General features: G+C 48.3%; 1 pseudogene across 1 annotated transcript; it reads left to right on the top strand.

Moving 5' to 3' along the window:
- Positions 1 to 1,597: 1,597 nt before the first annotated feature.
- LOC122446055 lies at positions 1,598 to 20,263 on the top strand (annotated as a pseudogene). The gene is made up of 3 exons (XR_006270761.1): positions 1,598 to 1,601; positions 4,154 to 4,156; positions 19,406 to 20,263. The product of XR_006270761.1 is annotated as a 60S ribosomal protein L7a-like (transcript).
- The last annotated feature ends 597 nt before the right edge of the window (positions 20,264 to 20,860 follow it).

Raw genomic sequence — 20,860 nt, 5'->3', positions numbered from 1 at the left:
GCTGCTGAGCACTTACCCTTGTCTGTAACTGCACGTGGTTTCGCCTCCTGATGGAGATGATGGAACCGGGATGCTCATGCTGAGGTTGCTGCTGCTGCTGCTGAAGAAAGTAAAAGAAGACACAACCTCGCTTCCCATCACGGCCCTCAGGCACCTTCTCCTGTAGGCCAGAGGACAAGACTGTGCTCCTGAGGGTTGCCCCTGAATAAATATGGTAACAGTATCGAAGGCAGTCTGTCAAAATTCTTCGGGCAGTGAACGACTTAAACTTGCAGAATGACTATGAGACAGGAATGATGCCAGCTCCCTCCAGCCCCTGCTCTTGCTCTGGCACCCTTCTTGATCGTCTTGAACCTCCACAACCTGGCAAGGTAAGCCCCATCAAATCCCATTCTACAAATATGCTGCCCCCACCAACCCCACGATTCTGATCATTTCACTTTCAGCATATGTAGCAGGAATATAAGTACTAGCAGAGACCATTTCTGCATTCAAAGTGTCTGTTTCAAAATCATGAGCAGATGTGCATGTAAAAAATAAACTGTTAAAGTCAGCACTATGAGCTGGTTATGATCTGGTCCCTGAATTAATATACTCCTGGTTCAGCTGGTTTTGCTCTCTGTTACCTCTTAGCAGACCAGTGGCAGGAGATGTTACGGCTTTAAGAAACCTTTGGAAGAAATGCGAAAATAGGGAATGTTCTGTCTGTTAATTTAATTTCAGTTTAATTGGAGAAAAAATCCCTCTGTTGTTTCATGCTGGTCCAGGAGCCCTCTGCCAGACCAGGAGGCTATGTGGGGCATCACTGAAGAAGCATTAGGGGGCCCCTCTGCCATCCACCCCCCAGTCTGACTTCGCTCCCTTCTAGCTCTGAGGGAAGACAATTCAGCCAGTGGGTGGGAGTCAGCTGTCGGCTTCCTGAAGGAAGTCCATATGGATGGGCAACTTGAATTGAGCCCTTTTTTGTGATGTTAAGCCCTGGGGATCTACTCACTGGGTTTGGGCTGTTACCTCATTTCACAAATACTGTGAGTCAGAGAATCGCTAAACTTCTGACCCAAGCAGGGGAGGGATGGCCTGGATTCCCTCCTGCCTCACCTTGAGCTCTCCAGATGATCTTATTTACGGTCTTACCCATTACGCCATGCTCTTGTGGCAGTTTTCAGACCAGGTTTTATAGAGAGAATAGGGGCATGGTGTCTTGGACAGCAGGCTGTGAATTCAGGCAGACAGTGTTCCCACCCGGCCCTGCCTCTTCCCCAATGTCTATCTCTAGCCTAGTCAGGGCCCCTGGAAGCCTCAATAACTTTTTGAGTGATAATAACCATGCAGGGTTATTTTAAATATTAAATGGAATAGTATCTGGTACATTCCAAATACTCAGTGAATGGTAACTATAATTGGAATATGGCAAATTCCTTCTGAAGCTATAGTGTGACAAGTTTAAAATGCTCACTTTCTGCTAATTATGGATGTAACAGGATTGATTTCACAAATAAACACGAGAAAACACTGTCAGTGACACTGAGACAATAGCAGAGGAAACATGCAAAGGAGAGATTTACTCTTTAGGTGGTGGTGGGTCTCCACCCCCTTGGCCTGTGACCCGAGTGCTCAGGGACACACGACCCGAGTGCTTCATCCCTGGGATGTGTGCTCCCTGGACGACCTCCCTGGGGCCCTTCACTCCCAGTTAGAAACCCCTCCACTCCCACTTCCCCCCATCTCTGCTCACCCGGAGGCCTCATTCCAACCCTGCTTTTGTCTAAACATCCTGGGGCATGACCCCAAGTGCCTCCTTGCCCCCAGACAGGCCCCTGGGGCTTTTGATCCCATCCAGGCCACTCTCCTTTTTGAATTTTATTGGAGTAGAATTGATTTACAATGTTGTGTTAGTTTCAGGTGTGCCGGGCAGTGCTTCAGTTAGACAAATATGTATACAGTCTACTCTTTATTGACCTGCATTTATGCCCCCAGAGAACGCACTAGCTCTTTAGAGATAAGCCCCCAAAGTAGAGCCCGGGGCAGCGGACACCGAATCCTCATTCTCATTATTCCTCTGGACCCAATTTCTGGGCCCCCGCCTTCCACCCTCCCCTTCCCCTGGGGGGCTCCCAGAGCAGCTCTAACACCTCTGGAGCTAATACCTCTGGCCGCTGTGGGGATGCCACTTAGGGACTCTTTATTACCCCTCCCAGGGAGGAGAATTGTCTCCAGCCCTTGACAACTGTTAGTGAGGTAACATGAGGTCCCAAGTGGCTCCTGCCGCTAGCTTTGTGTGAGGTTTGGTTTTGTGTCTGCATTTTCTCACCTGGCTCCAGACTCAACCCTCTGGGCTCATGCAACCTCTGCTGATGCTGCTTCCTTGCCTTTCTCCATCATTGATCTGAGCTGCCTCACGGACCAGAGCACCCTGCTATTGGGGGTGCTGGGGTGCTGGTTGCCCCATGGGTGCTAATTATCCCTGGCAGCCATCAACACAGCCTGGGGAGCCAAGGGTGATGATGACAGCCTCCTTCTTTGATGTGTGGGGCTGATGGAGGGCTCAGGAGCAAAACCCGACTCTCAGGGTCTGGGTACATCTGCCACAGGCCCCTGGCTCTGAAATCACATTGGAAATAGCTCTGGCCTCTACTCTAGGATGAGTCCCACCTAATAAACCCTCTCATCTAAAGCTCTTGGGGATTCTAACCTTGGAGACAAGTCCCGGGAAACTCGGGCCCAGGGTGGCAGGAGAATGGAAGTGGGAGGGAGGCACCCACAGATCATGGGCGAGGTGTGGTCCTGTCTGAGGAGGGGAAAGCACAGATATTTGTGTGCACTCCCTCTAGCTGCTCCTGTGTGACTTAGGGCAAGATGCTTCACCTCTCAGAGCCTCAGTGTCCCCATCTGTACAATGGGGGTGCCTCTTGCTTTGAGTAAGAATGAAATGAGATAATGTAAGAGCCTCTAGAAGTGGGAGTCCCTCTCCCGTGGAAGAAGAAAGGATGCCCTATAAACCCCAGTGACCCTGGCAAGCTAATACATGACTCTCACTGACCAGAGGAAATCTAAAAGAAGGAAAGAGAAGGCAAGGACAGGACATGGTGGAGGAAGAAAGGGCTCAGCGAGGACACAGTTTATAAAAGACAGAAGTTACATGCAGGGCTCCTCTACCCAATGACAGACACCTGGGCCCTCGCCTTGGCCCTGCCGTCCTGTCCTGCCCAGGCCTGGGCTCCCCCTCCTGCTCTTTCTTTTCAGCTTCCAGCAAAGTCTGAAGGGCACAGAAGCTCCGACAAGGGACTAAGCAACAATTGCGGGAGCCCCAGGACCACGATTGTGAAGCAGCCCTGATTTCTTCAGCAGCCGAGGCTGGGCCAGGTTCTGAAGTCACATCCTTGCCTGGCCCTGCGTTTCCTGCTTCCACTTCCATCCTGATGCCCCAGTGCAGTCAGGGGGCCAAAGTGCTAGTGACCAGAACCAGAGCCCCTCCATGGCCTGCATGCTGTCACCCGCGGAGGGAGAGCCTGCCTGCGCTCTGGTGGGAGCTCCTCTTCGCTGCTTCCTGCCCTCCGCCCTCCTCTCCTTTGTCTGCTTCACACATGAACCTCACTCACAGCCCTGCAAGATTCCCCATATGATCTGTGTTATCCACGGGCTAGCTCTGCTTCTGGGTTTCATTAGTTCTCCATCACCTTATAAGGAAAGAGAGCAGTGTATTACCATTCTGGTTGTCTACTGGGCATTCAGCAGTTGTTTTCATAAGTCAGTGAATAAATATTTTCTCATGAGATTAAGCAAAGGAATATTTCGTTCACTGTTTGTTCATGCAGCCCCCATACCTCCTCCATCCCTGGCTCTGTCCTGGGTCCTGGGGTAGAGACCTGCCCAGGACTCTGTAGGAAACTTGTGCTGTTGCTGCCCCGATGAAGAAGTTTGGGAAGTTTGGAGATGCGTTTTTAGCCTTGGAGACGTCACACTGGGAAGTGTGCTTTTGCTGTCCAAGCTGAAATGGCATACTTTTCAGAGATGGTCTTTCCGTGCTTCTCGCAGACTCTGGGGCCCCCATCTCGGGATGCAGAAACAGGAGGCCGGTCGGGTGCACGGGGTGAGACTGACCTTCCCCGTGGTGTGTGGCTCTCTCCACGTGACCACTGTCCTGGGCTGCAAGTCTGTCTCTGACTCCTCTGAATGGTTCTTGTTTTGGCCCCGTGTCTCCCCCCAGATGGGTAAGGCCTGGCATCCCTAATGTGCACCGGGAGATGGTTACTGCTGCTGCTGGGGCCCCGAAGGCACTGCAGAGACGAGGGTCGGTTATATATGGTGCTGGGACCTGAGCTCTAGGGACAGAGTATTACTTGGATGTACTGTCCATGAAGCCTAGAAATATGGGGATCTCTGAACCTGATATGCAATCACAGGCACCACCTTGCCAAACAAAGCCTGGGCCTGTAAACAAAGCTGTCCTCTCTGAATTTCCCTGAATGTGCCTCCTGACAAGGGTGACAGTGCAGACCTGTGCATGGCCTGGGAGTCACAGTCTGGGTTCAGGCCCAGATCTGTATGGTTCCAGCAAGTCATCAAGATCCAAGATCCCCATGCCATCTCTGTGATGCTTCTGCCCTGCAGGAGGCAGAGCGAGGAAGACCATCAGATGGAAGAGTCTGAACCCACTTTTGAGTCTACCCATCAATTTCCAGCCAGACACTGTTTTCTCCTCACTCTGGGCAGTGGCTTTCACGTAGGCCAGCTGGTCCCCTCAGAATCTCATTGCCACTTACAGACCTGTGATCTAAGTCTAGAGTTTTATCCATTCTTTTTGAAAAGCTGCAGCTTTTCTGTGGAAAATAACACCCTGTTTCTTTTCAGTGACAGAACCCGTTCCTTTTCCGCTTAGGGTAACCTCATTGCAGGGATCAGGATCCAGGCATCCGTGATCTTGGATCACTCACCTCTCCTAAGCTTCTGGTCTGTAGCGCTGTCAACAGCCCAAAGTTCATCTGGGGAGGTGAGTGAGGCAGACAGTGGAGAAGAACTTGACCCCTCCCTTCTCCCATGGCACTGCATCACCTGCTTCCTCCTTTGTATTTGCTCTCCCCTTGGCCTCGTCTAAACAAGCTCTCAAAAGAGAATTGGGCAAACCAGTCCCTCTTGGTTATAATCAATAAGAATTTATGTACAACACTACAGAAGTTTTTTAAAGAGGTTAAGGCCTCAGTTTAAAAGACAGTAGCTCCGGTTATGGAATTTCAGGTCCAGAAACTTAATGAGAGAGAGAAAGAGTGCGTGCGTGTGTGTGTTGACTGGGCAGAGTGTGAGTGGGAGATGGAGTTAGGGAGGAAGCTTTCTCTAGTTCTGAAAGTCAAATTGTCTTCATTCATTAGAATTTTATTGTACAATTATGTGCCAAGCATTGTGTAAACACTGAAAGTGAAAATTGCTCAGTTGTGTTCAACTCTTTGCCACCCCATGGACTATACAGTCCTTGGAATTCTCCAGGCAAGAATACTGGAGTGGGTAGCCTTTCCCTTCTCCAGGGGTTCTTTCCAACCCAGGGGTTGAACCCAGGTCTCCCACACTGTAGGCAGATTCTTTACCAGCTGAGCCACCAGGAAAGCCCAAGAATACTGGAGTGGATAGCCTGTCCCTTCTCCAGCGGATCTATGTAAACACTGGGAATTTAGAAATAGAACCAGAATCTCTAGCCCTGCTTTTCTCCTAATTAATTAGATCATGATAGCTCTTGGAACATTTAAGTTTTTCATTTATTTTTAATTAATTAATTTATTTTAATTGAAGAATAATTACAGTATTGGGGTGGTTTTTGCCATACATCAACATAAATCAGCCACAGGTGCACATGTAGCCCCCCATCCTGAACCTTCCTCCCACCTCCATCCCCATCCCATCCCTCTAGGTTGTCCCAGAGCATTGGCTTTGAGTGTCCTGCTTCATGCATCGAACTTGCACTGGTCATCTAGTTTACATATGGTAATATACATGTTTCAGTGCTATTCTCTCATATCACCCTACCCTCACCTTCTCCCACAGAGTCCAAAAGTCTGTTCTTTACATCCGTGTCTCTTTTGCTGCCTTGCATATAGGATCATTGTTACCATCTTTCTAAATTCCATATATATGCATTAATATACTGTATTGGTGTTTCTCTTTCTTTCTGACTTACTTCATTCTGTATAATAGGCTCCAGTTTAATCCATCATTAGAACTGACTCAAATGTGTTCTTTTTGATAGCTGAGTAATAGTCCATTGTGTATACATACCACAACTTCCTTATTCATTCATCTGCCGATGGACACCTAGGTTGCTTCCATGTCCTAGCTACTGTAAACAGTTCTGCGATTAACATTGGAGTACACTTGTCTCTTTCAATTCTGGTTTCCTCGGTGTGTATGCCCAGCAGTGGGATTGTTGGGTCGTATGGCAGTTCTATTTCCAGTTTTTTAAGGAATCTCCACACTGTTCTCCATAGTGGCTGTACCAGTTTGCATTCCCACCAACAGTAAGAAGGTTCCCTTTTCTCCAAACCATGTCCAACATTAATTGTTTGTAGACTTTTTGATGGTGGCCATTTTGATCAGTGTGCAATGATATGTCATTGTGGTTTTGATTTGCATTTCTCTAATAATGAGTGATGTTGAACATCTTTTCACGTGTTTATTAACCATCTGTATGTCTTCTTTGGAGAAATGTCTGTTTAGCTCTTTGGCCCACTTTTTTGACTGAATTGTTCATTTTTCTGGTATTGAGCTGTATGAGCTGCTTGTATATTCTGAAGATTAGTTCTTTGTCAGTTGCTTCCTTTCCTATTATTTTCTCCCATTCTGAAGTTGGCCTTTTCACCTTACTTATAGTCTCCTTCATTGTGCAAAAGCTTTTAAGTTTAATTAGGTCCCATTTGTTTATTTTTGCTTTTATTTCCACCACTGTGGGAGGTGGGTCATAGAGGAGCCTGCTGTGATTTATGTCAGAGAGAGTTCTGCCTATGTTTCCTCTAAGAGTTTTATAGTTTCTGGTCTTACATTTAGATCTTTAATCCATTTTGAGTTTTCTTTGTCTATGGTGTTATAAAGTGTTCTAGATTCATTCTTTTACATGTGGTTGACCAGTTTTCCCAGCACCACTTGTTAAAGAGATTGTCTTTTCTCCCCTGTATATTTTTGCCTCTTTTGTCAAAGATAAGGTGTCCATAAGTTCATGGATTTATCTCTGGGCTTTCTATTTTGTTCCATTGATCTATATTTCTGTCTTTGTGCCAGTACCATACTGTCTTGATAACTGTAGTTTTACAGTATAGTCTGAAGTCAGGAAGGTTGATTCCTCCAGTTCCATTTTTCTTTCTCAAGACTGCTTTGGCTCTTTGAGGTTTTTTTTGTGTTTCCATACAAACTCTGAAATTATTTGTTCTAGTTCTATGAAAAATACTGTTGGTAGCTTGATAGGAATTACATTGAATCTATAGATGGCTATGTGGTCTTTGCACATGCCAGGCTGCCCTCACTGGAGGATACTTATTTTTGATGTTCCCTCCATCATAACACTTTTCCTCAGCAACCTCATGGCTCATTTCCTCACCTCATTCTTGTCTGTTCAGATTTGATTCTTCTCCCTTTTATTCTTGATGAGTCTGGTTAATGGCTTGTCTATTTTATTTATCTTCTCAAAGAACCAGCATTTAATTTTGTTGATCTTTGCTATAGTCTCCTTCGTTTTCTTTTTTAAAATTTCCATGTGAATTGCTTTACTTCAGGAGTCATCATTACTCTGCTTTCTGAAATCAACAGACCACATAGAAGTTCTGCTTCGTAAAGATACTTTAAAAGGTCATTCCTTAAGCAACAGTCATTAGTCACATGCCAACCAAATGTCCAATGTGCACTAGACTGTCCACAGCTCACGCACTAAGTGTAAAGCACAGCAAATGAGATACAGCTGTTCCCACCTCCAGGAAGCCAGGAGAGACACTGGTGGTCCTGAGCTAAGCCCACTGGCCAGCCCTGCTCTTTTCTTCCAGTTACCAGGCAGTCCATGTTCCCAAAGCTTTCTTTTCTTTTTTCCTAAGCAGCTATCAAGTCACTGTGCCCCCTACTCCTCCCCTGAGAGAGGGGAGCTCCTACATTTAGGCTGAGGACCCCTGGCTCTGTATGGGTTTGCTGGTACAGTTCATTGGTAATGAACCTGGCCCAGGACTTAGTCTCATGTCAAATGTTTGTCTCATTTCCCAAGTGCCCCCAAGTGAAAGTAAGTGACAAATGGAACCAGTTAGTGTAGAGAGTTTTCTCCAGAGGAAAGTTCAGAGACTTTCAGGGAAAAGCAATAACAGATGTGGCCGAGATGCAGTCACTTCTGGGTCCCCTGCATTTTCAGCTGATGACTGGGGTGGTCCCCTTCCAAATTCATCATTTGGAAAAGCAAATCTCAACTCTGGACTGGTTCCAGGCAAAGTGTCAGCCTTCATGAGCCCAGCAGGATCAGACTGGCAAATGAAGAGCAGGGGTCAGGTGTCACACCAGAGACTGTGGCATCATATGGAGCAGCTTTCCTCCCACCTGTGCTCATCCCAGCATAGGCACCAAGCCCAGCTCAGGCGCACACCATGCACTGCAAGGCATGACGAAGGCCAGCCCTCACCTTTGCAAATGCCCTTGCCTGCGGCTTTGGGGACTGGAAGTTGTTGGAACAGGGAAAGTTGAGAAGAATAGGCAGCCACTCTGCCTATTCATCAGTTTAACTCCTTCAGTGACATATTAATTCATGTATTAACCTCATGAGCATTTATTGGGGCAGACACTTTACAGGCAGTGAGGGAAACAAAAGTGGGAAAGAGAATGCCAGCCTCCCAGTTCAGGGCTTTCAAACTTTTTTGATCATAGTTCATATCAGAATGTAAAAAATATACCTTACACTGTGACCCAGTGTGCACTTGCACTCATGCACACACACAAAGAAGGGAGAAACAAAAGTTCGCAAATGAGCTGATCTATACTGTGTGGGATGCATCCTGGTCTGGTCTGCTCTCTTTTTAATACCAACTAGGTTTCCATGTGTCTTCCTTCCTAAAGCCACGGAAGGCAGCATTTGATGCTTGGGCTGTTTAGATAGAGTGAATGACCCTGGCAAGACCACTTACATCATATGGTGTAGTGGCATCATCACCACATTGCAGGACTTCTTGCATTGGAGCTGCAGTGGACAGGATGGCTCACCCTGCATGTCACGTGACAGTGTATGCCACGTGCTGTATGAGGGACACATTGAGACTGATTGCTTTATCTGCTCAAATGCAGTAAGATGGCATAAGAATCATACGGTCTGGATTTTATTATCGTAACTATTCATATTAAAGAGGATCTTCTGAAGAAATAGCACCCAAGGCCATCCTGCCTGGCAAATGACCTGAATAAATCCAAGAATGGTAGGTCAGGCCTGAGGGACGTTCTGTTATGATGTGTGTGGTACGCCTGGGATCAGGTGAGATCAGAACCATCCTGTTTTCCTTCCTACTTTCCCAGGGAGGGAGGGCTTTGCTTGCTCCATGGAGGGAGGGAGCAGCAGGCAGGGCAGCCTAGCTCAATCAGGAGCCAGAAGCTTATCTTTTGGGCTGGAGCAGATTCTCCCCTTCTCTGGGTTCTACAGGGATGAATCAGTGTAGACAGGGCATGGTGAGCATCACAGTTGCGGTGACACAACCCGCACTCAGGCATGTTGATGCCTGGCCTGCTCTCCTCCTTGGGTTTGTATCTTGTGATGCGTGGTTCCCCTTCCACGGCATCCCTGGCCGTCTCTCCATGCCCTGTGGTCCAGGGCACTCAATGCCTTCATGCCAGCCTTCTCCCATCACTAATACTGCATATTCTTAAATTAAAAAAATATGTATTGGACTTATTTTATCACCTGGATTACGAGCTGCTTTAATACAAGACAGTGATGCTGACGTCTTTATTCAGATATATGCCCCAGTGGATGAGGTTTCCGCCTGGGTTTCTCTCTTGATTAATATGGTGTTAATAGCTATGCACGAGGCCCGGGGATGTTTGGTGGCAGTGGGTACAAGGCCAAACAGTAACAAGAGCAACAACAAAAACATAGTCTATTCCAGAACAGAATCCAGTAAAAGTGCTGAGTGCTGACAAAGCAGGGAAGCTGGGTAACCAGTTGTCCTGGGCACAGTAAAAGCACTGAGTAATGACCCAATAGCGAGACTGGGTAACCAGTTGTCCTGTGTGAGTGAACCCACCTGGAGACACAGCCATCAGTCAGGTGTTCTCTCCCCTCATGGCAGCTTGAAATCCAGGCAATGTTTCCTTTCTGATTTCCTTTGTGTGTGTGTGCATGTGTGTGTGTGTGTGATGCTGCACTTAAAATTTTCTTGTATTGGGGTATAGTTGCTTTACAACGTTGTGTTAGTTTATGCTGTGCAATGAAGTGAATCAATTATATGCATACATATATCCCCTCCCTCTTGGACCACCCCTCCCCCTCCCGCCCCACACATCTAGGTCATCGCAGAACACCAAGCTGAGCTCCCTGGGCTATACAGCAGGTTACCTAAAACCATTTTTGCTGCATCCCCAAGACTGACATCACTTTTCCCCCACTCTCACTTAGTTCATTTAAAAAAAGCAATGACCCATTCATTCTGTGATAGACTATTCAATTCAGTTCAGTTCAGTCGCTCAGTCATGTCCAACTCTTTGCGACCCCATGAACCACAGCACACCAGGCCTCCCTGTCCATCACCAACTCCTTGAGTCCACCCAAACTCCTGTCCCTTGAGTCAGTGATGCCATCCAACCATCTCATCCTCTGTCGTCCCCTTCTCCTCCTGCCTTTCAATCTTTCGCACATCAGGGTCTTTTCAAAATGAGTCAGCGCTCGCATCAGGTGGCCAAAGATATTGGAGTTTCAGCTTCAAATCAGTCCTTCCAATTGAAAACAGCCCAGGACTGATCTCCTTTAGGATGGACTGGTTGGATCTCCTTGCAGTCCAAGGGACTCTCAAGAGTCTTCTCCAACACCACAGTTCAAAAGCATCAATTCTTCAGTGCTCAGCTTTCTTCACACTCCAACTCTCACATCCATACATGACTACTGGAAAAACCATAGCCTTGACTAGATGGGCCTTTGTTGGCAAAGTAATGTCTCCGCTTTTTAATATGCTGTCTAGGTTGGTCATAACTCTCCTTCCAAGGAGTGTCTTTTAATTTCCTGGCTTCAATCACCATCTGCAGTGATTTTGGAGCCAGAAAATAAAGTCATGCCGACTGTTCTGCCTCTGTATCTCCATCTAACTTTCCCATGAAGTGATGGGACCAGATGCCATGATTTATTTTTGAATTTGAGCTTATAAAGACCAACCTTTTCCACTCTCCCTCGTTTCAACTTTCATTCAAGAGGCTCATTTAGTTCTTCACTTTCTACTATAAGGGTTGATGTCATCTGTGTATCTGACGGTTATTGCATATTTCTCCTGGTAATTCTCTGCATTAACCGGCTTGTGCTTCATCCAGCCCAGCGTTCTCATGATGTACTCTCATATAAGTTAAATAAGCAGGGTACAATTATACAGTCTTGCGTTACTCTTTTTCCTGTTTGGAAGCAGTCTATTGTTCCATGTCCAGTTCTAACTGTTGCTTCCTGACCTGCATACAGGATTTCTCAATGAGGCAGTCAGGTGGTTCTGTATTCCCAATCTCTTTCAAATTTTCCACAGTTTATTGTGATCCACAACACTCAAGGCTTTGCCATAGTCAATAAAACAGAAATAGATGTCTTTTCTGGAACTTCCTTGCTTTTTCGATGATCCAGCAGATGTTGGCAATTTGATCTCTGGTTCCTCTGCCTTTTCTAAAACCAGCTTGAACATCTGGAGTATGGTTCACATATTGCCTGAAGCCTGGCTTGGAGAATTAGATCATTACTAGTGTGTGAGATGAGTTTGCAATTGTGTCCAGTCAGTTGAGCATTCTTAGGCAGTGCCTTATTTGGATTGGAGTGAAAAGCTGACTTTTTCCAGTCCTGTGGCCACTGCCTGAGTTTTCAGAATTGCTGGCATATTGAGTGCGACACTTCACAGCATCGCCTTCAGGATTTGAATATGTTCAACTGGAACTTCCATCACCTCACTAGCTTTGTTCGTAATGATGCTCCTTAAGGCCCACTTACTTCACATGCAGGATGCCCTGGTCTAGGGTGAGTGATCACACCATTGTGATTAATCTGGGTCGTGAAGTGTTTTTTGTACAGTTCTTGCCACCTCTTCTTAATATCTTCTGCTTCTGTTAGGTCCCTACCATTTCTGTCCTTTATTGAGCCCATCTTTGCATGAAATGTTCCCTTGGTATCTCTAATTTTCTTGAAGAGATCTCTAGTCTTTCCCATTCCATTGTTTTCCTCTATTTCTTTTCATTGATCACTGAGTATAGAGCATACTAAAGAATTTGGTGTTGACTCAGTCTTTTAAAACTAAGTCGGGGGGAAATAGTTCTACTATTAACAGCAACAGTCAGCAGCGAGAGCAACGGCTTGAATAAGTTTCACAACATGTCCTCAAAACAGCCTCTCTGTAGCATCATCATCCCTGTGTGATGAGTGAGGAAGTGACAGCTCAGGGAAGCCACTAGATGCCCATGCAGGGATCAAGGGTGAGTCACATCCCCTGTGCCTGAAGCCCACAGTAGTTTTTGCTGCTGTACATTCTAGAGACGTAATTTATTTTAAGGTTAGCATATACAAAAAATTACCAAAACAGGAAGATGCTGTAGGGGCTGCAAAAACAATCCATCTAAGGTAATACACTTTCTCCAAATCAAAACTACTGTTTCCCCCCTCCCATCTGTTTTAAATTATGTTGTAGGAATTTCCATGGCATTCCAGTGGTTAACGCTCCATGCTTCCAACGGAGGGCATGCAGATTTAATCCCTGGTCAGGGAACTAAGATCACAAGTACCCTGCAGTCAAAAATAAAAGAAATTTAATAAATAAATATATTATATTGAAGACAAGGTCGCAGCATGGAGGATATTCCCCATGTATGGAGCAGAGATGGGGCTGCAGCAGACATAGAGCCGAATGATGGAGGAGGCAGCAGGCGAGGGCAGGGGAGCTGTCCCCTCTGTGGTGCCTTGTAGGGTCTGGGGCAGCAGGACCAGCAGAAGATCAAGGGCCTGAGTCTAGAGGCTGTGCAGCCACTGGGTCCAGGGAGACTCAGGAGCTGAGTGACCTTAGAGAGAAGGAGAGTGGCCACTGGATGCTGCTGGGATAGAAGAGGCTTCTATGCATGAGCCCGGGGGAGATGAACTGTGGGGCTTAGTCTCCATTGCATCCTTTCCTGGGGACACCAATGTTTACCTGGCATCAACCAGGGCCAAGGAGCCCTCCTGGAGCTTGGCATTGAAGCTAAATCTGGCTTCTGTACCACGACACCAAATGAAATCTCGACAGTTTTGGTGAAATAGAATAGAATAGCTTTATTGATTTGCCAGGTAAAGGAGGCCCCAGTGGCCTAATTCTCTTAAAATTGTGTTTCCCAGCCGAGGTGAGCCTATGAGGAATGCCATAGTCCAAGGGCAAAATTGCTGATGAGAATCAGAGTGAACATGCAGGGCCTGCATTCCTTCAATCCAGAGATCATCTGTCATCAGGTGATGATGGGCAAATTGTGACCTTCTCTGAAATGAAGAATGCTTCATCAAGTAGTTAACATCTTCCATTTGGTGAGGGTTTCAGTTCTGCAGAAGAGCTCAAAGCTCCTGACATGTGTATTCATTGAGGGGGAACCAGGGCCCTACCCCGAGCCTGCACTGTGGTTTCTTGGCTGCTCCTCTCTTGTCTCTGTATCCCCTCCTTTCCCTGGTTAGACTGTTTGAACTAGCCCTTTGGCACTCAGAGAAGGGACACAGCAAGACGCTTGTGTTCAGGAGCCCCCCTGTGGTCCTTCTCAGGTCCAGATGGACCTGGGGCTGCCAAGTGGCGTCAGCAAAGATAGCCCTGTCACAAGGGCTTCGATGTTCAAAGGCATCCTCGTTCCTGACAGAATCCAGAAGAGGATACAGTGAGGGAGTGGTCTTAAATCTCTAAGGACTGGCAGAGGCCAACCCAACCAAGACAGTGGGAGGAGACCAGGTGTCAGCGACATAAGCAGAGCACAAGCAGCACTCGAGGGTGTCCGTGTCAGCTCAGAGACCCGCAGCAAAGCCCTCCCATGGGGTGGCCCAAACAGCTCTGGAGGCTGGAAGTCCAAGATCAGGGTCGGCAGGGCGACTCCCTCTGAAGCCTCGCTCCTTGGTCTGTAGATGGCTGTCACCTCCCTGTGTCCTCACACGGTCCTGCCTCTGTGTGTGTCTGTGTCCTAATCTCCTCTTCTTATAAGGACACCACTCAGATTGGATTAGGGCTCATCCTAATGGCCTTGTTTAACTTAATTACCTTTTAAAGACCTTGTCCCCAGATACAGTCCACTCTGCATTTGAGGGACTTCCACAATTCCTCCACAACCCTGGGGAAATACAGACAGCATCCACAGGTCAGGGTTCTGGAGAAAATGCCAGATGCAGCCTGCTCACGGCGGGGACATAGGAGCTTGCAGCTCCTTCCAGGGGTTTAATGAGCACAGTCATTAAAGCCATTAGTCAGGGTCCCCTCGGCCCCCAGCTGACCTGGTTGCCTGTGGTTCTCTAATTAAGCTCCAGCGCTGAGATCCCCTGGTGTCTCCACAGAGTAGCCACCAGATGAGCTAATTTGCCTCGAGTCACTGCTCCGGAAGGACTACCAGTTCTCTGGAAAATATTCTAAAGATAATCCACACCCTTGGCTGAGCTAAGGAAGGCTTGTCTATTTTGTTCTCAACTCCTCCCCACTCCCAGTACTGAGGCCTTGTGTTTAACAGGTGTTTCTGGCACAAAGAGCGTGGGATGCAGTGAAGGAGCTTCATCACCCCCAGTGCTCTTCCTCTTCACAGAGAATACCCTTCCACACACAGGTATGTGGGCTTCCACATGCTTGCACACATGCACACCCAGTTTCTGGAGGCCCGCCTAGCAGAGTCAGACACACCTTCACACGGCACATGAATTGTTGCCCTGCTGCTGCAATCAGGTTCCTCTTTTGGAGTCACTTGGTCCAGCTGGGAGTTCTGCTCAGCTGCTATTTGCCTTTGTGTCACTTATGAGAAGAGTGCTAAAAAGCTAATTCATAGTAGACACAAGCTTGGGGCAGACTAAATTTCCTTGGCCCAGGCTGCCTGTTTTGTGCCAATGGTGTTTGCTGTAAATTACAAGTCAATTGACACTTCATTACGTGCTCCACGTGGTGTTGGCTTAGAAATGCTTCATCAACCCGAGTTCAGTTGCCTTCAGATGCATGGAACAAAATGGCATTTCTTAAGAAAAGAATCTGCATGGCAGACTTGCTTAATTCAGACCACCACTCCATCCCACTCATCCTGCCTGGCGGGAGTTTGCTACCCCCTTCCTGGTGGCACCCCTGGCTTTGCAGAGGCCTCCCTGTGGTGTCCTTGAGTAGGTGCTGGGGTCGGCGGCCTAGAGCTGACCTGCTGGGCTGAGAGCTTTCAGAGGCAGGGGCCCCTGTTGCCCTGCTAAGGAGGAGGTGGCTGTGAGCTCCCAGTGGGGACTCAGCTCAGTGGACACCCACCTTTTCAGCTGCACCTGACTTGGAATAACAGCTGAGACTTCCTCACTTAAGCAGGACTGAAATAATGATATATTATTAATAATAATATGGACTAACCAAAATTCCAAAACATGCCAGGCCCTCTGTAACACAGAGATAAATCTAGACTGTGACCAACAGCAGAGAGACAGATGACTCACCAAACAGGGCCAGAGGTCTCAGAAGCAGTGAAGGTGATGGCCCTGTATCATGCAGGGACCTCGGGGAAGTGCAGGGAGCAGGGGACTTTCTAGGACAGGAGGTGGCAAACCTCCTGCAAAGGGCCAGACAGTACACGTTGTAGGCTGTGTGAGGTACAGCGTCTTTCCTAATGAAGCAGAGACATCCCTGGATGAGTGGTGGTGGGCAGCCTGCCGACTCTGAGCTGGGATGGGGGGAAGGAGTGGATGCATGGGGCTGCATCTACTTCCAGGACAGTTTAAAGGTAAACTGTTATTACTACCCTTCTCTCTCTCCTTTTCTGATGGTGTTAATCTACTGGAGTGGTGTTTTAAAATAATGATTATGTTTTCCCTTTCTTAAAAATTGTGAAGGAAATATGTAGTCATTATAAAATTATTAGAGAATAGAGGAAGCCAAAGGGAAGAAAATCAAATTACTGGGCTACCTTTCAACTTGTTTCTTCTTTTGCTTTGCTCACAGACACTCATAAGTAGGGGTGGGGAGTGACAGGGAAAGGGAGGTAGCACAGTCTGGGGCTTAGAAATAGAAGGTAGAGCAGGCTGGGGCTCATAGCCGCTCATCACCTCCTGGTCCTTGCAGATCGAGCCTCCCCGGTGGGTGGGTGTGTGTCTCCCTGTGGGAGAGCTAATGGGTCTCTGCTGAAGGCTTGCCCCAGCAGGAGCAGTCTTCCAGCCTCTGGCTGCAGTGACAGCTGCAGGCCTGTCTCCAGTGGCGGGAACTCCTTCGAGGTGAGCGGGCTGGCAGCGAAGCTGGTCCCACTCAGCCTCTTCATTCTTTCAGTAAACGTCTCCTCTGTGCCCAACAACCTTCTAGGCCCTGAGCCAACAAGACAGAACTGGGAGCTTTCACTCTCACAGGGAACCTGAATTAAAAGCAAGCAAATATCGTGAGAATGATCACTTAAATTTTGTGTGGTGATGCCTGCAAATAATACACTGGGAAGTAGGGTGGTCCGTTTAGGGGTGGCAAGGAACCATCCCTAGGGGGGTTATAAGGACATGGGGGTTGAGTGGTCCAGGCAAAGAGCACGTTCAAACTTCCTGGGAGGGGCCAGGGTTGTGACCAGAAGGGCCCTGTGGGTAGAAAGAAGGATTAAGATGAAGAGCAGAGTGGGAAGGGTTGGGGTCGGGGGGAGGACTGGGGTTGGCAGGGCCTTTTGCTGTGGAGAGACTTAGATTTTATGAGCGCAATAGGAAGTCCATAGAGGATTTCAGGCAGGAGAGCCTGACTTAACACTTTCCAAACCTGGCTGCTGCTGTTTGGGGGGGAACAGGCTGGGCAGGAAAAGGGGAGGCAGGAGGGGCTGCAGGGCAGGCGCTGGTGGCAAGGATGCACTGGTCCTGCACTTCTGGAGTGGGGAGCTGGCAGGACCCCCCGAGAGCTGGGAGCAGAGAGAGGGCAACCTGAGAAAGCCCGGCTCTGAGGTCGGAAGGTGGGCTCCTGGACGGGGGAGCTGGGGGCCCTTCAGCATGCGGGGCGCTGGGAAAGTGGCTCAGGTGGGTCGGGAGCTCTTGCGAGAGGACTTTCTGGGCAGTCCTGACCAGTGAGCCTCCTGGCCTGCAGTGACGGTCTGTAACAGCCTGTGCCCTCCCAGCCCCCCACCGCGACCCCAGGCCTCCCACTGACCTGACAACCTCAGGCCAGAAGGGCCACCCAGGCTGTCCCATGCACTCCAGCTCAGCCCATCCGGGCAGGCAGCCTCAGGTATCCACGGAGAAGCCGGGGGGGGGGGGGGGGGGGGGGCCAAGAGCCCCCATGGGGAGCTGGGTCTCTGCACAGCCCCCGTGGGCCCAATTGTCCCTTTGGAAAGAGGCGCTGGACACTCTTGTGATCAGCAGTCACACTGCGGTCTTACTCCACTACATCTGCAAAATAAGCAAAGCTTTCAGTATTTTGTTTTCTCTGCGTGAGTGTGTATGTTTCTAATCAACTCATGGCGACTGTAAAGGTATCTAATGAGAGTTGTAAATGGTGGATGCCTCTGCATGAACAGCCCTCTGCTCTGACCCAGGCTGCCCCACGGGACATCCTCAGGAGGCCACACGGGGCCCACCGCTTTGATGTACGCTCTGGGCTGGGGGCAGGGCAGGGCGCTGGGAAGGGGCTGGCTGATGCCCTGTGTACATTACAATCCCCCTGCGGGCCCAGGCTTCCCATAAAAATGGTAGCGAAGGTGCTGGTGATGTAGGGGACCTGGTTGATCAGGAGTCCCCACGCTGCACACTGGTGGGGGGGGGGGGGTGGGCCAGGGGCTTCCTGCACTTCGTCCCCTCCTGTAGCTGAGAAAGGAGTGGGACTTGGCAGGCCTGTCTGTCAGCTCCTTCCCTGCCTTCTCTCCACTTTTGGCTCCGGCACTGAGTTTATGGGCCACATGGCAGGAAGTCCGCAACAGCTATGCTGACAGAAACCAGGAGAGAGGCCATTTTCCAGAGACCCAGCCCAGACAGGCCTGCCAAGAGGTACGGGAGGAGGCCCTCCATGGGACCACGGCCACGCAGAGCACCAGGACTCCCTGTTCTGTAAAGACATTGTCTATCATAAATTCAGAGAACTCCAGAGCTGGAAATGTCTGTACAAATCATTTTGTTTATTGTCCGTTTTACTGTTAAGAAGACACAGGGAAGGGAAGCAGCTTTCCCAGAATATTGACAAAGGCAGGACTGGTACCAATTTCCTGATTCTTCAGTCCCAGGAAGAGAACATAGAGCACTTTACCCTCTCCAGTGAAGATGCCCAGGCCTCCTGGGCAGGACTTGCTAGACCTACCCAGGGCCACGGCACTCACAGAAAAGAATAGCTTTGCACGGCCTCCTGTGATAAAGGGATGAGGTTTCTTTGGGAACAGACAAACTCTGTAGGGGAGACCTGCCACCCCATACCCACCGGGCTTTAGCACACCTGCCAGAGAGTTCTGTGCATGCATGTGCATACGTGTGTGTGTGCATGGCCAAGTGTGTCTCTGTGTGTGTAGCTACGTAGAACGGATTTTGCACTCCCCTGCCTATCTCTAAGAATCCATTATAGATTATGAAGTTCATAGAGAATGAAACCCATTCGTTCCTCCACAAATCTCTATACACTTTCTTTTTAAAAGAGACTAGTTCACATGCCTTTTCTCAGGTGGAAGGAAGGAAAGCCACAAATAGATAAAATAATTTTCTTAGATCATTCAGAATATTTGTGATGAATTGAAATGTGATGAGTATCCGTGATGAACTGAACCCACATCCCCAGACCCAGAAAAAGATAGAAATCAGACAAAGTATTAAAAAGCAGAAATTAAGGCCCAAAGTGTATTGTATTTTGTGAGTACTTGGACACTCTCATCAGACAGACAGACATTAGTTCCAAAAAGTAGTGCCAGAAACTAAGTTTGGAATTCACATTTAAGATTGGTTCAGACGTGACTGAAGTGACTTAGCACACACATATGCATACACCTGCATGGTGTATTCTGAGGAGCACTTAGAAGTGTTAAATGAAAAACAAAGGAGTTATGCAGGGAAATGTGTTTAGAAAACCCTTTGTAGCTCTACGCCAGCCCTTCAAGATGCCGAAGGGAAAGAAGGCCAAGGGGAAGAAGGTGGCCCCGGCCCCGGCCGCGGTGAAGAAGCAGGAGGCCAAGAAGGTGGTCAACCCCCTGTTCAAGAAGAGGCCCAAGAATTTTGGCATTGGACAGGACATCCAACCCAAGAGGGACCTCACCCGCCCTGCTATATCTGGCTGCAGCGGCAAAGGGCTATTCTCTATAAGCAGCTGAAAGTGCCTCCTGCAATTAACCAATTCACCCAGGCCTTGGACAGACAAACAGCTACTCAACTGCTTAAGCTGGCCCACAAGTACAGACCAGAGACAAAGCAGGAGAAGGAGCAAGAAGAAAGCCGCCGGCAAAGGCGATGTCCCCACCAAGAGGCCACCTGTCCTTAGAGCAGGGGTCAACACTGTCACCCCCCTGGTGGAGAACAAGAAGGCTCAACTGGTTGCGATTGCTCACGATGTGGATCCCATCGAGCTCGTGGTCTTCCTGCCTGCCCTGTGCCGCAAGATGGGGGTTCCCTACTGCGTCATCAAGGGCAAGGCCCGGCTGGGGCGCCTGATCCACAGGAAGACATGCACCACCGTAGCCTTCACACAAGTCAACTCGGAGGACAAGAGTGCCCTGGCTAAGCTGGTGGAAGCCATCAGAACCAATTACAACGACAGATACGATGAGATCCGTCGTCACTGGGGTGGCAATGTCCTGGGGCCGAAGTCAGTGGCTCACATCGCCAAGCTGAAAAAGGCTAAGGCCAAAGAACTGGCCACCAAGCTGGGCTGAGTGTACACTATTGAGTTTTCTGTACATAAAAGTAATAAAAAAGGCTTCTTCAGCTGGTAAAAAAAAAAAAAAAAAAAAGAAAAAAGAAAATCCTTTGTAAACAAAATTAAGCAGGTTTCATAGAGCAGTACTTCTCAGGACCTTGAAAATGCTGGCATGCATTGGGGCTCTCCAAGAATGAAAGCAAAAGATAGTTCTGAATTTATTTGACTATAGACTATTTTTCATCAAAGACCTCACCAGGAGTTGGTGATGGACAGGGAAGCCTGGTATGCTGCAGTCCATGGGGTCACAAAGAGTTGGACACGACTGAGCGACTGAACTGAATTAAACTGAAAGACCTAAATGGTCAGCTATTTTTCCAAAATACCTTTTGGGGGAGAAATACGTCTAGATAGGGCTTTCTAGTACAGTCAAATACAGCGGCTCCTGTCTAATGATAGAAGTGGGGCAGGATTTACAGACAGCATAGTAAGGACCTCCACAAAAACAATGGGAAATAAACTTTCAGATTCTGTAAATTAGTGAAAGGCTTGCAACAATTCAAAGGAGAATTTATCCAAGATACATTGCTGAAGGTAAAAGCAACAGGGTTGTGGCCTTTGAACTCCCCTCCCACCCTGTCCAGTTCCACGTCAGCCTTGATAACTAGCAGCCTGACAATCCC

The sequence above is a fragment of the Cervus canadensis genome, chromosome 8, assembly GCF_019320065.1.
Source record: "Cervus canadensis isolate Bull #8, Minnesota chromosome 8, ASM1932006v1, whole genome shotgun sequence".
Classification (NCBI taxonomy): Eukaryota; Metazoa; Chordata; class Mammalia; order Artiodactyla; family Cervidae; genus Cervus; species Cervus canadensis.
The sequence above is the reverse complement of the archived record's forward strand: the minus strand, read 5'-3'. Positions and strand labels throughout refer to the sequence as shown.